Source organism: Cricetulus griseus, chromosome 3 (assembly GCF_003668045.3).
Source record: "Cricetulus griseus strain 17A/GY chromosome 3, alternate assembly CriGri-PICRH-1.0, whole genome shotgun sequence".
In the NCBI taxonomy this organism is placed as follows: Eukaryota; Metazoa; Chordata; class Mammalia; order Rodentia; family Cricetidae; genus Cricetulus; species Cricetulus griseus.
In genome coordinates this window covers 194,337,935-194,352,543 of record NC_048596.1, presented here as the reverse complement: position 1 = coordinate 194,352,543, position 14,609 = coordinate 194,337,935, and the positions used below count along the sequence as shown (strand labels likewise).

The following is a 14,609-nucleotide window of genomic DNA, read 5'->3' as shown; positions in this document are numbered from 1 at the left end:
AATGGCATTAAAGTGTTAAAGGCTTAGCACTCTTCCCCCTACAGCACTCTCATCCAGAGGTGGATGTACCTAGAGGGAGGTCTTCGGACACGGTGGTTATGCCCCAGAAAAGATTAATAAAACACTGTCCCCCTTTCTTTCTCCCTTTCATTCATGCCTCGAGGCTAACCATTTGCTCTACCATGCACCTCCTTCTCAGTGAGATGCCCCACACCCAAAACAGTGAGGCCAATCGGCTGTGATTGAAAACTTCCGAACTGTGAGCCCTTTCCTCTCTATAACTTGGTTATCTGCAGGACTTCATTATAATGATGGAAAACTGGTAAAGACAAATAGATGCCAAGAATACAGTCAAGTCCTGGCACCTCTTATGAAATTTGAAATCCTCCTGCCCTTCTTGGGTTAAAATGAATTAATCGCTGGTTACCTCCCAGTTGCATCACTCTCTGGAATTCCTTGTTTTTCTTGTGCCACACACCCATCAATCACCAGGCTCTTCTCTAAGTCCTTACAGCCATTCAGCACCCCTCACATTTCAATCCAAAGATTTTCATGTTTGCCTCCGTGTTCTCTCTTCTGTACATTATGGGGGAGGTGGGAAGACCAACTCAGCTCCACTCCGCTGATCTCCAGACTGCCACTCACCAGAGATGCACATTCTCAGATGCAACAGAAACGGGCATCTGAACACGGCCACATTCCCATGTCCTATATAATACGGGTATACACAGAGTATCACAACACACCAGCTCAGCAACACTGCATAGGGCTCTTGTTACTGATGGCCCCAAAACTGATTGAGGTGGGGTGCTTCGTGTGACCAGCTGAGACACGCAGAATTCCAGACATGCCCAGATGAGATGAGAGGCCATTCAAAAGGAAGGAATTAAATAAATAAATAAATAAATAAATAAATAAATAAATAAATAGGATTACAGAATTCCCCATTGTCAGCAGGTAGAAAGCCAATCAGAACTTCCAGCCCTGTGTCCCATAGGGTTTTGTCAGAGTAATTCAGAAAGTGTTTGTTGTCTTTATGTCTCTTTATACTGTTTGCTGTCTTTATGTCTCTTAAGCCTCTCTAAGCATGTAAAACGTCATTGTCCTCTGCCGTTGCCCTGATGCAGAAACTGGCATCCTACATCAAGATATGGCAAGTGACTCACATCTGCCTCCTCATCCACAGCCAGGAAGCAGAGAGTGATGAATGTGGCTGCTTAGCTGGCCTGCTCCAGCCCATAGACTGAGATGGGTCATTCACTTCTGTTAAGCTAAATGTAGACAATCCCTCACAGACATGTCAGATATTTGCTTCCATGGTGATTCTAAAAGCTGACAACAAAATTGCAATCAAGATGGACCATCACAATGGACCATTACTGGCCTGGAGCTGCCAAGTAGGATAGGTCACATGGCCTGTGAGCCCCAGGGTTCTGGCTGTCTGTACCACCAAATTGCATACACCACTATGCCTGGCAAGTTCACTGCTTACTAGGTAAACACTCTTCCAACTAAGCTGTTTTCCTAGACCCAGACTCATTTTTTTAATAGCCATGTTCATGTTTTGACATCTTCCTAGTAACCATTTCACAATGAAAATTTGGAGGAGAGCTGTTTTAGTAAAAGGAGTGAATCATTATGGCCCCCAGTATGAGGTGTTCTGAGAGCTCATCCATGAATAACAGACAAGCAGGCAGCATGGGAACCCTGTCTCCCCTAAGCATCACATGGTGCTTTTTAGCCTGGAACTCTTTACTTTATCTTAGGGTTGACAAGTTATGGACTGTCTTCTATGTGACTTGAGTTCAAGTAAATGGAAATAGGGGTGCTCTTGAACCCCAGAAGTATGAAGGATTTGAAGTGTGTGCTAGACAAGCTGGAAAGATGGAACCTCCTGAATAATTCAGCCAATGAGGAATTCAAGGGACGGGAAAATATGACTGGAATATAAAAAGATTGTTTGGACCTGCCCTAGTGTGGGAGGGCAACTGACACCAGAGGTCTGCTCACAGGATCCGAACTCAGCCAGTGGGGTCCAGCACACCCAGAGACTGCCAAGGCTCTGGTAACAGTCCTGCCTCCATCCAGGAGAATAGGACAGTCATCAGAGTATTGGAACTGTTTGCATCTACCAGAAGGGAACCTTGGTCCCATGCCCACCAGGAGAGGAAGAGACTCCTGCTACACCCACCGGAAGAAAGGATGGGAAGAAGGCAATATAAAAGCACATTCAACAACAGAAAAACCAATATGACACCATTGGGACCATACACCAGCAAGACCAGACATGACAATGCAGATGAAGCAGGTGAGAATGACCTTAAAAACATCTTCATGAAAATGATAGAGGGTCTCAAAGAGGATATGAGAAAATCCCTTAAAGAAATGGAAGAAAAAAACAAACCAAAAAATACAAAATATCAACAAATCTTTCAAGGAAACACTTCAAGACCTAAAACATGAAATAGAGACAATAAAGAAAGCACAATCTGAGGGAATGCTGGAAATAGAAAAGCTGGGTAAACGATCAGGAACTACAGATGCAAGCATAACCAACAGAATACAAGAGATGGAAAAGAGAATCTCAGGAGTTGAAGATACACTAGGAGAAATAGACTCATCGAACAAAGAAAATCTTAAGTCCAAAAGTCCCTAACACAAAATATCCACAAAATATGGGATACTGTGAAATGACAAAACCTAAGAATAATAGATATATAAGAAGGTGAAGAAATCCAACTCAAAGGCACAGAAAACATATTCAACAAAATCATAGAAGAAAACTTTCCCAACCTAAAGAAGACATGCCAATGAAAATACAAGAAGCCTATAGAACACCAAATAGACTAGAGCAAAAAAAGGTCTCCTTGATACATAATGATCAAGACCCCAAACATACAGAATAAAGAGAAAATATTAAGAGCAGCAAAGGGAAAAGGCCAAGTAACATATAAAGGCAAACCTATCAGAATTACACCTGACTTTTCCATGGAAACTCTGAAAGCCAGAAGGTCCTGGATAGATATTCTACCTACACTAAGAGATCAAGGATGCCAGCCCAGACTACTATACCCAGCAAAGCTTTCAATAACTATAGATGGAGAAAACAAGATATTCCGTGACAAAAACCAAATTCAAACAATGTTTATCCACCAATCCAGCTGTACAGAAAGTTCTGGAAGGAAAACTGCAACCCAAGGAAGTTAACTACAACCAGAAAAATATAGGCAATAGATAATCCCACTTTACCAACACTCAAAAGAAAAAAGGGATGGAAACCCACACATAATTTCACCACCACCACCAAATCCAAAACAAATAAGAATGAACAATCAATGGTCACTAATATCCCTCAATATTAATGGTCTTAAGTCGCCCATAAAAAGACACAGGTTAGCAGAATGGATAAGTAGACAGAATCCATCCTTCTGCTTTATACAAGAAACACACCTCAACTTCAAAGACAGACAGTACCTAAGAATTAAAGATTGGGAAAAGATTTTCCAATCAAATGGACCCAAGAAACAAGCAGGGGTAGCAATCCTAATATCCAACAAATGGACTTTAAACTAAAAGCAATCAAAAGAGATGAAGGAGGTCACTTCCTACACATAGCAGGAGAAACCCATCAGGATGAAGTCTCAATTCTGAACATTTATGCCCCAAATACAAAGGCATCCATGTTTGTAAAAGAAACATTACTAAAACTTAAATCACTCATAAAACTGCACACAATTATAGTGGGGAGACTTCAACACCCCACTCTCACCACTGGACAGGAACACCAGACAGAAACTTAACAAAGAAACAAAAATTCTCAATAAAATCTTGGCAAATCTAATCCAAGAACACATCAGAGAAATCATCCATCCCGATCAAGTAGGCTTCATCCCAGGGATGCAAGGATTATCAACTTACAAAAATCCATCAATGCAATCCACCATATAAACAGACTGAGGGAAAAAAATCACATGATCATCTCACTAGATGCCGTAAAAGCCTTTGACAAAATCCAACATCACTTCATGATAAAGGTCCTGGAGAAATCAGGGATAACAGGAACATACCTCAACATAATAAAAGCAATATACAGCAAACCGACAGCCATCATCAAATTAAATGGAGAGAAACTCAATGCAATTCCTCTAAAATCAGGAACAAGACAAGGCTGTCCACTCTCTCCATACCTCTTCAATATTGTCCTTGAAGTTCTAGCTAGAGCAATAAGACAACAAAAGGAGATCAAGGGAATACAAATCGGAAAGGAAGAAGTCAAACCCTCACTATTTGAAGATGATATGATAGTCTACATAGTGACCTGAAAAACTCAACCAGGGAACTCCTACAGCTGATAAACACCTTTAGCAAAGTGGCAGGATACAAGATTAACTCAAAAAAATCAGTAGCTCTACTATATACGGATGACATATTGGTGGAGAAAGAAATCAGAGGAGCATCACCCTTTACCATTGCCACAAACAACATAAAATACCTTGGAGTAACACTAACCAAAAAAGTGAAAGACCTGTACAGTAAGAATTTTGAGTCTCTAAAGAAAGAAATTAAAGAAGAAACCAGAAAATGGAAAGATCCCCCATGCTCTTGGATAGGCAGGATCAACATAGTAAAAATGGCAATCTTGCCAAAAGCAATCTACAGATTCAATGCAATCCCCATCAAAATCCCAATACAATTCTTCACTGACCTTGAAAGAACAATTCTCAACTTTATATGGAGAAACAAAAGGCCCAGGATAACCAAAACAACCCCGTACAATAGAAGAACTTCTGGAGGCATCACCATCCCTAACTTTAAGCTCTATTACAGAGCTATTGTCCTGAAAAAAGCTTGGTATTGGCACAAAAATAGACAAGTAGACCAATGTAATAGAGTTAAAAAACCCTGATATTAACCCACACACTTATGAACACCTGATTTTTGACAAACAATCCAAATATATACGATGGAACAAAGAGAAAATCTTCAACAAATGTTGCTGGCATAACTGGATGCTGGAATGTAGAAGACTGCAGATAGATCCTATCTATCACCATGCACAAAACTTAAGTCCAAATGGATCAAAGACCTCAACATCAAACCAGCCACATTGAACCTATTAGAAGACAAAGTGGGAAATACCCTTGAATTAATTGGAACAGGAGACCACTTCCTGAACATTACACCAGTAGCACAGACACTGAGAGCAACAATTGATAAATGTGACCTCCTGAAACTGAGAAGCTTCTGTAAGGCTAAGGACACAGTCAGTAAGACAAAATGGCAGTCCACAGACTGGGAAAAGATATTCACCAACCCCACATCTGACAGAGGGCTGATCTCCAAAATATACAAAGAACTCATAGTCACCAAAACACAAAACAATCCAATTAAAAAGTGGTGTACAGAACTAAATAGAAAATACTCAATAGAGGAATATAAAATGGCTGAAAGGCACATAAGAAAGTGTTCAACATCCTTAGTCATCAGGGAAATGCAAACCAAAACAACTCCGAGATACCGTCTTACTCCTGTGAGAATGGCCAAAATCAAAAACACCAATGACAGTTTGTGTTGGAGAGGATGTGGAGAAAAGGGAACATTCCTCCACTGCTGGTGGGAGTGTCAACTTGAATAGCCACTTTGGAAATCAGTGTGACAACTCCTCAGGAAAATGGAATCAGTCTACCACAAGATCCAGCAATTCTACTCCTAGGCATATACCCAAAAGAAGCACATTCCTACAACAAGGACATCTGTTCAACAATGTTCATAGCAGCACTGTTTGTAATAGCCAGAACTTGGAAGCAACCTAGATGCCCCTCAACTGAAGAATGGATAGAGAAAATGTGGTACATTTACACAATGGAGTACTACTCAGCAGAAAAAAAACAATGGAAAGTTGAAATTTGCAGGCAAATGGATGGAACTAGAAGAAACCATCCTGAGTGAGGTAACCCAATCACAAAAAGACAAACGTGGCATGTCCTCACTCATATGTGGTTTTTAGACATAGAGCAAAGGATTACCAGCCTACAATCCACACTGCCAGAGAAGCTAGTCAACAAGGAGGACCCTAAGAGAGACATAAATGGTTCCCTGGAGAAGGGGAAAGGGACAAGATCTCCTGAGCAAATAGGGAGCAAGGGAGGAGGGGGGAGGGAGCTAGGAGAATGAGAAGGGACGAAGAGGTGGGGTGAGGAGGATATGAGGGAGCAGAAAGGTTGAGTTGGGGGAAGAATACAAGAAAACAAGAAAGGAGATATCATAATACAGGGAGATATTTTAGGTTTACAAAGAAATCTGGCACTAGGGAAAGGTCTGGAAATCTATAAAGATGACACCAACTAACAATCTAAGCAACAGAGGAGAGGCTACCTTAAATTCCCTCTCCTGATAATGGCATTGATGACTCTTATATGCCATCCTTTAGCCTTCAACCAGCCAGCAGCTTGTGGAAGTAGAAGCAGACACCCACAGCTAATCACTGAACTGAACAGGAATCCAGTTGCAGAGAAGAACGAGTTATGAGCAAAGGGGTCCAGACCAGGCTGGTGAAACCCACAGAAACAGCTGACCTGAACATCGGGGAGCTCTTGGTCCCCAGACTGATAGCTGGGATACCAGCATGGGACTGATCTAGACCCCAGGAACGTGGGTTTCAATGTGGAGACCTCAGAAATCTACAGGACCTCCTGTAGTAGTTCAGTACTTATCCCTAGCATAGGTGTGGACTTTGGGAGCCCAGTCCACATAGAGGAATACTCCCTGAGCCAAGACACACAGGGGTGGGACTAGGCCCTATCCCAAAGGATATGATAGACTCTGATGACACCCTATGGAAGGCCTTACCGGCCTTGGGGGTGGTAGGGGAGGAGGGGAGGGAGTGGGAACTGGGAGTGACATGTAAATTTTGAATGGGTCTAATTCAAATAAAAAAGATGGGAAAATAAATAAAAAACAAAAAATGTTCTCAATAAAAACACCTTCTCTCTCTCTCTCTCTCTCTCCTCTCTCTCTCTCTCTCTCTCTCTCTCTCTCTCTCACACACACACACACACACACACACACACACACACACACACGCTTGTTTGTGCCAAATGGATGCTCCAGCCATTTTTGGCTTTTCTCTAGATGATTTCTAACCTTGCAAGGCTACAAAATAAACCATTTCACTTTCACTACTGTGGGTCTTCACAACACTTACTATGGCATAAGGATCTTTATTTCTCATACTAGGTGTTCGAAGTGAAGGGGCTCCAGGCCACTCACGGACCTTAAACTCCTAAAAGGTCCATGTGTGTCATAGACAATGTTATAAACTCACATGCATTCCTGGCACATTCTCCTGTGCATTTTAACTCGTCTTTCTATTTATGACATTCAAGAAGTGTAAATGCTTTGTAAATTATTGTTCCACCATATTGTCTAAAGATTAACAGCAAGAGAAAAAGACCAAATCAAACATACCCAATCTCTTTCCAACATTTTCAGTCTGAAGTCATAATATATATAATCATGATATAGATAATCAACTGTGCTGAGTCATCATAATACCTGGTCACCATGAAATTCTGCGCTGTCCCTTAGGGCACCTGGGAAGCAAAGCAAAGCTAGCTAGTGTGGAAATGGTGAAGTAGCCAGGAACTGAGGCTACTAAGCCGACCACAGGCATGAGTTGTTTCATGCCTGAGATGACAGGGTGAGGCAGGTCTTTGTTTCAAAACATAGATTTCAGACCAGGCAAGATGGCTCAGCAAGTAAAGGTGCTTGCAGCCAAACCTGATTATTTGAATTCTATCAATGGGACCCACATGGTGGAGAGAACTGACTGTCTCAAGTTGTCCTCTGACCTCCACATGCATTCCAGGGCAAGCATGTGCATCACAACACACACACACACACACACACACACACACACACACACACACACACACACAATTTAAAACTTTTAAAAATGGATTTCATTATTTAGTACAATTTTAGGTTTATAGAAAGATTAGGCAGGCTATAGAGAGTGTCCCATATATGTCATATACAATTTCCCATCACTAACATCTTGCTGAAACCCAGCAAAAAACAATTCATCTCAGTCTTGACAAAAAGTATTAAAACAAGACTATGCATGAATGCCCAGGACACAGATTTGATTGGAAAAGGAATTGGCAGGAATGGTGAGAAATTCAGGCCACCCTCTCTCAGGGAAAAGAGGCAGGCCGGTAGCGTCTGGCATGTGTCTGGGGTGGGTTGTTCATGGGGATGGCAGCCCTCCCTCCACACGCAAATCTCTTCCTCGTGGTTAAAGGGGTTTTCCCATTACAATGCAGATCGGTGGCCAGTCTGTCCTGGGCACCTCCTGACATCCCTAGGGAATATTCTTTCCATAAAGGAATATTTTCTATACTGTCAGCATAGAAGAAGAATAACAAGACTTAAGGGTTTTCCTATTGCTATTTTATTATATCCAAATATCACACAGTTTGAAGGTAAGAGGAAAACACTGACATGAACTAAATTCCTCGATTCATTCAGTCCCTGTACCCCATGTGTGTTCCTGTGTGTGCATATGTTGGGGGAGCGTGTGCCTGTGGAGACCAGAGGCCAGTGTCAGGTGTCTTTCTCAATCACTCTAATCACTTCCCACCTTAATTTTTAAGACAAGTTCTCTCACTGAACCTGGAGTCCACCAACTTGTCTATACTGGTGGGCCAGCACCCCAGGACCCTCCTGTCTCTGTCTCCCTCACCCTGGGGTTATAAGTACACACCACAACATCTGGCCTTTTCAAAAACATCTTGGGGATCCAAAAGTGGTCCGTGTGCTAAGACAGCAGGCATTTACCAACTTCGCTGCCTCTCCAGCCTCAGGCTTCCTAACTTTTTGTGTAATGTCCTTTCTTTGCTCCAGGGTCCCAGGACATGTTATGCAGAGTCCTAGTGACTTCTTAGGTACCTCTTGGCTATGACAGTTTCTCAGACTTTTCTGTTTTTCACATTCTAGATGCTTTGTAGGGTGGCTGTCCAGGTGTTCTGTGGGATGCCGTTTCATTAGAATTATTTGTTGGTTTTCTTTGCTTGTTTGTTTGTTTGTTTGTTTTCCTGTGATTAGACTGGGGCTCTGGATTTGGGAGGAAAAAGAGAAAAAAAAAACCTCACAAAAGTAAGATTTTCTTCTCATCAAATTGTATTATAAAGCAGCTGGGGAGATGAGTCAGTTGGCCAAATGCTTACATGAAAGAGCTGGGTGTGGTGGTACACACTGGCAATCCCAGTGTGGGGGGCAGGCAGGCAAATCCCTGAAGCTCCCTGGCCAGCCTGTCTAGCCTAACTGGTAATCCCCAGGACGTTGAAAGGCCCTGTTTCAAAAACCAAGGTAGATGGTGCCTCCGGAACAATACCAGAGGTCCTCTGGTGTCCACATGCACGCATGCTTAGGCATGAGCATCCACACACAAATTGTAGCATTAACGTAATTGTGACTTCTGATTTAACTTTTTATGTATGTAATGTATTCATGTATGTACAATTGTATACACATGAGTTAGCCTGTCTGCGCATGTGTGGGAGGCAGTAGTTGTTGGGCATCCTCCTCTACATTCTCCACCTTACTTTTTGAGACAGGGTCTCTCACTGAACCTGGAGCTTGCTATATTGGCTTAAGTGGCTGGCTAGTGATCTCCCATGACCTACCTGTGTCTGCCCATACTCCTAACTCCGGGCCGTAGCTGCTCAGCACCATGCCCAAGTGTATGCTGAAGATTTAAACTCAGGTCTCCATGCTTATGTAACAAACACTCTACCCTTCTCAGTCCCTTTTGATTTGATCTTGGTCACCTGATCCAGCAATTCCACTCTTAGGCATATACCCAAAAGAAGCACATTCATACAAGGACATCTGTTCAGCAATGTTCATTGCAGCATTATTTGTAATAGCCAGAAACTGGAAGCAACCTAGATACCCCTCAACTGAAGAATGGGTAGAGAAAATGTGGTACATTTACACAATGGAGTACTACTCAGCAGGGAAAAAAAAAAAAACAATGGAATCTTGAAATTTGCAGGAAAATGGATAGAACTAGAAGAAACCATTCTGAGGGAGGTAACCCAATCACAAAAAGATAAACATGATATGTACTCACTCATATGTGGATTTTAGACATAGAGCAAAGGATTACCAGCCTACAATCCACACTGCCAGAGAAACTAGTAAACAAGGAGGACCCTAAAAGAGACATACATGGTCCCCTGGAGAAGGGGAAAGGTCACGATCCCCTGAGCAAATTGAGAGCATGGGAAGAGGGGGGAAGGGGCTACGAGAATGAGAAGGGAAGAAGAGGAAGGATGCAGAGGTCATGAGGGAGCAGAAAGGTTGAGTCGGGAAGAATAGAAGAAAGGATACGTGATAGGTAGGGTTTTAGTTGGGGAGGTAGGGGAGGACGGGAGGGAGAAGGGAACTGGGATTGTCATGTAAAACAATCTTGTTTCTAATTCAAATTTGAAAAAATATGAAAAAATTTCATTTTAAAGAAAAAATCCAAATGCACCAGAGTACCAGGGTACCTTCTCTACAATGTCCCCAAAAATGAACTAGAGGAGGGAATGGAGCTGCTGGGGGTTCCACAAAAGAACAGAAGATAAACACCAGGGCTCCTCAGATGTATTATTCATTAAAAGCTTGCTGTGAGCTTTCTACACTACCCCCACACACACACACACACCTTGCCTGTGTTCTCTTAGTAGTTTTGAGGGGCATTCTCATCGCAAGGCTGTATGTTTCTGGATGATATGATGGGATTATCAAAGGAATACAACAGAATGAACCAGTTCTATAAGCCAGGATGTGGACACAGAAGGAAAAGATGCTTTGGAGCTGTTTTGTCAGTGAATCTACTAATGTCTTCCACTGTAACTCAAGTGACCCCATTCAAATTTGCATAACCTGGCTCCTCTGATACAAGCCCAATGAGAACAAGGACCTTGCTTTAGAATCCAACCTTCTAGGACCCTGCCTAATGCACACTGGTTACCCAGCTCCCAGAGCCAATCCCCACATCAGACAGGAGACTCAGTCTCACTTCTAAAGCTCAAGGATGAGCAAACCCATCCCCAGGAAGTTCTCAATGGCTAAGATCAGGAGGTGGTGTTTGAGTAGTAATTGCTATACTTTATCTCATCTCTTGACCTCTGCTTATAGTTATTTGTTAATCAATGTCTGTTGAGGCCTGTATGCCAGATAGCATGTTAGATATTGGGATTATACAAATCAGGAAAGTATGACCTCTATATGTATTCATTGACTGCACCTGCAATAAAAAATAATATCATTCATCAGGTGGATTGAACAACAGAAATCCATTCTTGCGTAGTTCCAGAGAAGAGAAGTCAAGGGTGCCGATATGGTTGAGTTTTGACATGAGATCTCTTCTTAGCCTGCAGGTGACAACTTCCAAATGGAAGGAGGACACACAAATACATAAATATATACATGTACACACACACACACACACACACACACACACACACACACACACACACATATATATATATATATATATAGAGAGAGAGAGAGAGAGGGGGGGGCTTCTTTAAAAGGGCACTAATAGTCCTTCTTTTTGTGAGTGGTGTTGAATGAGAACAAGTCACCATGAAGGCCTCAGGCACACATGTCACATGCCACCACTATACCAAAGTGCATCTTCGTACCCAACCATGTGGTGTTCAAGTCCTGCTTCTGGTAGTTCTTGTTGCAGCTGAAGAAGATGAAGAAGTCAACAGGGGTGACAGTGTACTATGGACAGGTGTTTGAGAAGTCACCACTGAGTGTGAAGAAATTCAACCTCTGACTGCACTATTATTCCTGCTTGACACACACAACATGTACCGAGAGTACAGGAACCTGACCACCTCTGATGCCTTCACACAGTGCTACCATGACATGGGTGCCTGGCAGTGTGGCCATGCACACTCCATCCAGATCATGAAGGTAGAAGAGACTAAAAAGGGTAAGTGCCACTGTCAAGCAGTCCCATGAGTCTAAGGTCAAGTTCTTGTTGTCCCACTGTATGCTGTGGCACCACCACAACTGTGGCTTCACCACCAAGAGGCCCAACATCATCTTCTAAACCCAGAGACCCACTGAATAAACTCCAAAGAGTCAAAAAGGGGAAAGGGCACAAACACTATCATGGGGTCTCATCATTATCTCAACTAAAGTTAACCCCCTCCTAGAGCTCTGTCTTCATGGAATCATCCAGCTGGGTCTCAAGATTCAAGAGGGAATTTCAAAGCACTGGGATGGCAAGGGTGCCCACCACTCCTACTGTTGTGGTTTAAACATGAAATGTCTCCCATTTGCTTAAAGTTGAACACTTGGTCTCCAACTAGTGGCACTGTTTTAGGGTGTAGAGACTTGATGGGGAAAATGGGTCAGTAGGGGTGGGCACCAATATTTTGTAGTCTGGCTCTCCTTCTTGTCTTCCAGATGAGGGATACAGTGTGACCTGCTGACTCTAACTCCAGCTGTCATGACTTCTTCACTGGCCAATACATTTTTCTTCATTGTCAATTTCTGTTCATTTTCACTCAGGAGGATGGAAAGCTATGAGAAGTCAATATTATCGTCTGTAAATTGCACAAGAAGTGGGTCAGCCTTCACCTGTTTGGATACCAGCTTCCTCCAGCTCTTCCCAGCCTTGAATATTTGACGATCTGGCTCCTTCCCATGAAGTACAAGTCCCTCTTCTTATCTTGACCTCCTTATGCCCATGGCTTTGTGAATTCCCTCCATTGATTTCAGTGCCTGCCACACAGCCAAAGTCTGTGTGTCTAAGAGAGGAATTTCTTAGAAAGCAGGTTAGACTAATGAAGGAAACCTAGTTCAGCACTGTTGGAACAGTGAGAACCAGAAGTCAAGACCATGGTCCCCTGCCCTGGTTTCAGTGAGACACTTATGCAGTCAAGGCATACCAAGAGAACCAACCTTCCCTGGAAGGACAGAGGATGATGGTTGTTTTGGCTGCTCTGCTTGTCAGACTGTCTGTTGTAAATAAAATCAACCTGGATGAATTGAGGGAAGTTTAATGAAGAATGTAGAAGGAGGATACAGGAAAAGGAGAAAGAGATGGAAGAAAGGAGAGGAGAGATGGGGGGGAGGAGGAAAAGGAGGGGCAGCATGTTGCAGGAAGAGCTGAGGTGTAGCACAGTTGGTAGAGCGTTTGCCTCCCATGAAAAGAAGTCCTGGGTTTGACCCCCGGCACTGTGTAATCCAAGTGTATTAATACACAACTATAAAGCAAACACTTGGCAGGTTGAGGTAAAATAATCAGAAGTTTGATTATCCTCAACTACATGGCAAGTATGAGGTCAGTCTTGGCTACATGAGACCTGCTGCAACAGCAACAACAAAGGCAGGAGAGGTCAAATGACAGCAGACACTTTTGAGTAAGTAAGTGCAGTCAGTCAGATTCTCTTCTAAACTCTACAGTGGCAACATGAGGAATCCAGAGAAACTACAGTATAGCCTCTGGGGAAGAGAACTTTTAGGTAAATACCCCCATAAATAACCCGTGTTCCCAATTGGCAGAGGCCATACTCAATATAGAGAGCAGAGTGGAGAAGACGGCAGAGATGCAGAATGCAGAATGGATATGCCCATAGCCAACACATCTGCCCAGAGTCTGTCCTTCAACCCATGAACACATACATATACACACTCTTTCTGGTAACAGAACCATGTTATGTACTGGGGGAGGCATTACAAGCTTAACTGCTTAATACCCCAGAATATGACCTTATGAGGAGACAGAGTAGTTGCTGGCATGGTTAGAGGAGGAAAGGGCTTATTTAGCTTATTTTTCTAGATCCCAGGTCTTCATTGAAGGAAGTCATAACTGCAAAACAGTAAGCCCTTGCTCTAGCATGCCTGGTGTCTCTATAAGAAAAAATATTGGGTCTGAGGATGTGTCTTGGTTGGTAGGCTACTTGTCCAACAGGCACAAAGCCCTGGGTTCCATCCTGAGTATCAAATAAATGGTGTGATGGCACACTTCTGCAATCCTAGCACTCAGAGGGGTAGAAAGAAACAGGAGGACCAAAAGTTCAAGGTCATTCTTAGCTACATAGCAAATTCAAGGCAAGCCTAGTCTACATAAGATCTTGTCTCCATAAAGGTAAAAGGGAAATGGAAAGTTGGACCTAGACCTGTAGGGAAGATGCCCGGGGGAGGGGGGAAGCAGAGGTAGAGACTAAGCAGTTATAAGTGAGGGGACATGAGGGATGGCAGAAACTAGCACTGGCAAGGAAGGACTCCTGTCTGCAGCCTTCAGAGCACATGTGGCCCTGCCAATAACTTAATTTCTGGTTTCCTGCCTCCAGGACTCTGAGAAGAATTCCTGTTGTCTTAAGCCAGCTATTTGGGGTACAGATTGAGAAGTTCCAATCTCAAAGGCAGAGATACAAATTACTCCAACACCCAAAACTTCTTGAACATCAACATAATGTCACAAGTGGAAATACCATACTTGAATTCATGTGACAAATGGCAGACTGGACAGAGGCATACAATGCATCATTGTATAAAACTGCCTCCAGGCTGTGTGTCTCTGTGTGTGTGTG

At 42.9% G+C, this 14,609-nt stretch overlaps 1 protein-coding gene and 1 pseudogene across 1 annotated transcript in view; one reads left to right on the top strand and one right to left on the bottom strand.

Annotated features, from left to right (window-relative positions):
• Positions 1-14,609, bottom strand: part of Hsd17b2 (hydroxysteroid 17-beta dehydrogenase 2) — a 71,771-nt gene that overhangs the window by 37,960 nt on the left and 19,202 nt on the right. The window lies entirely within an intron of this gene.
• On the top strand, positions 11,625-12,118 carry LOC113835132 (annotated as a pseudogene).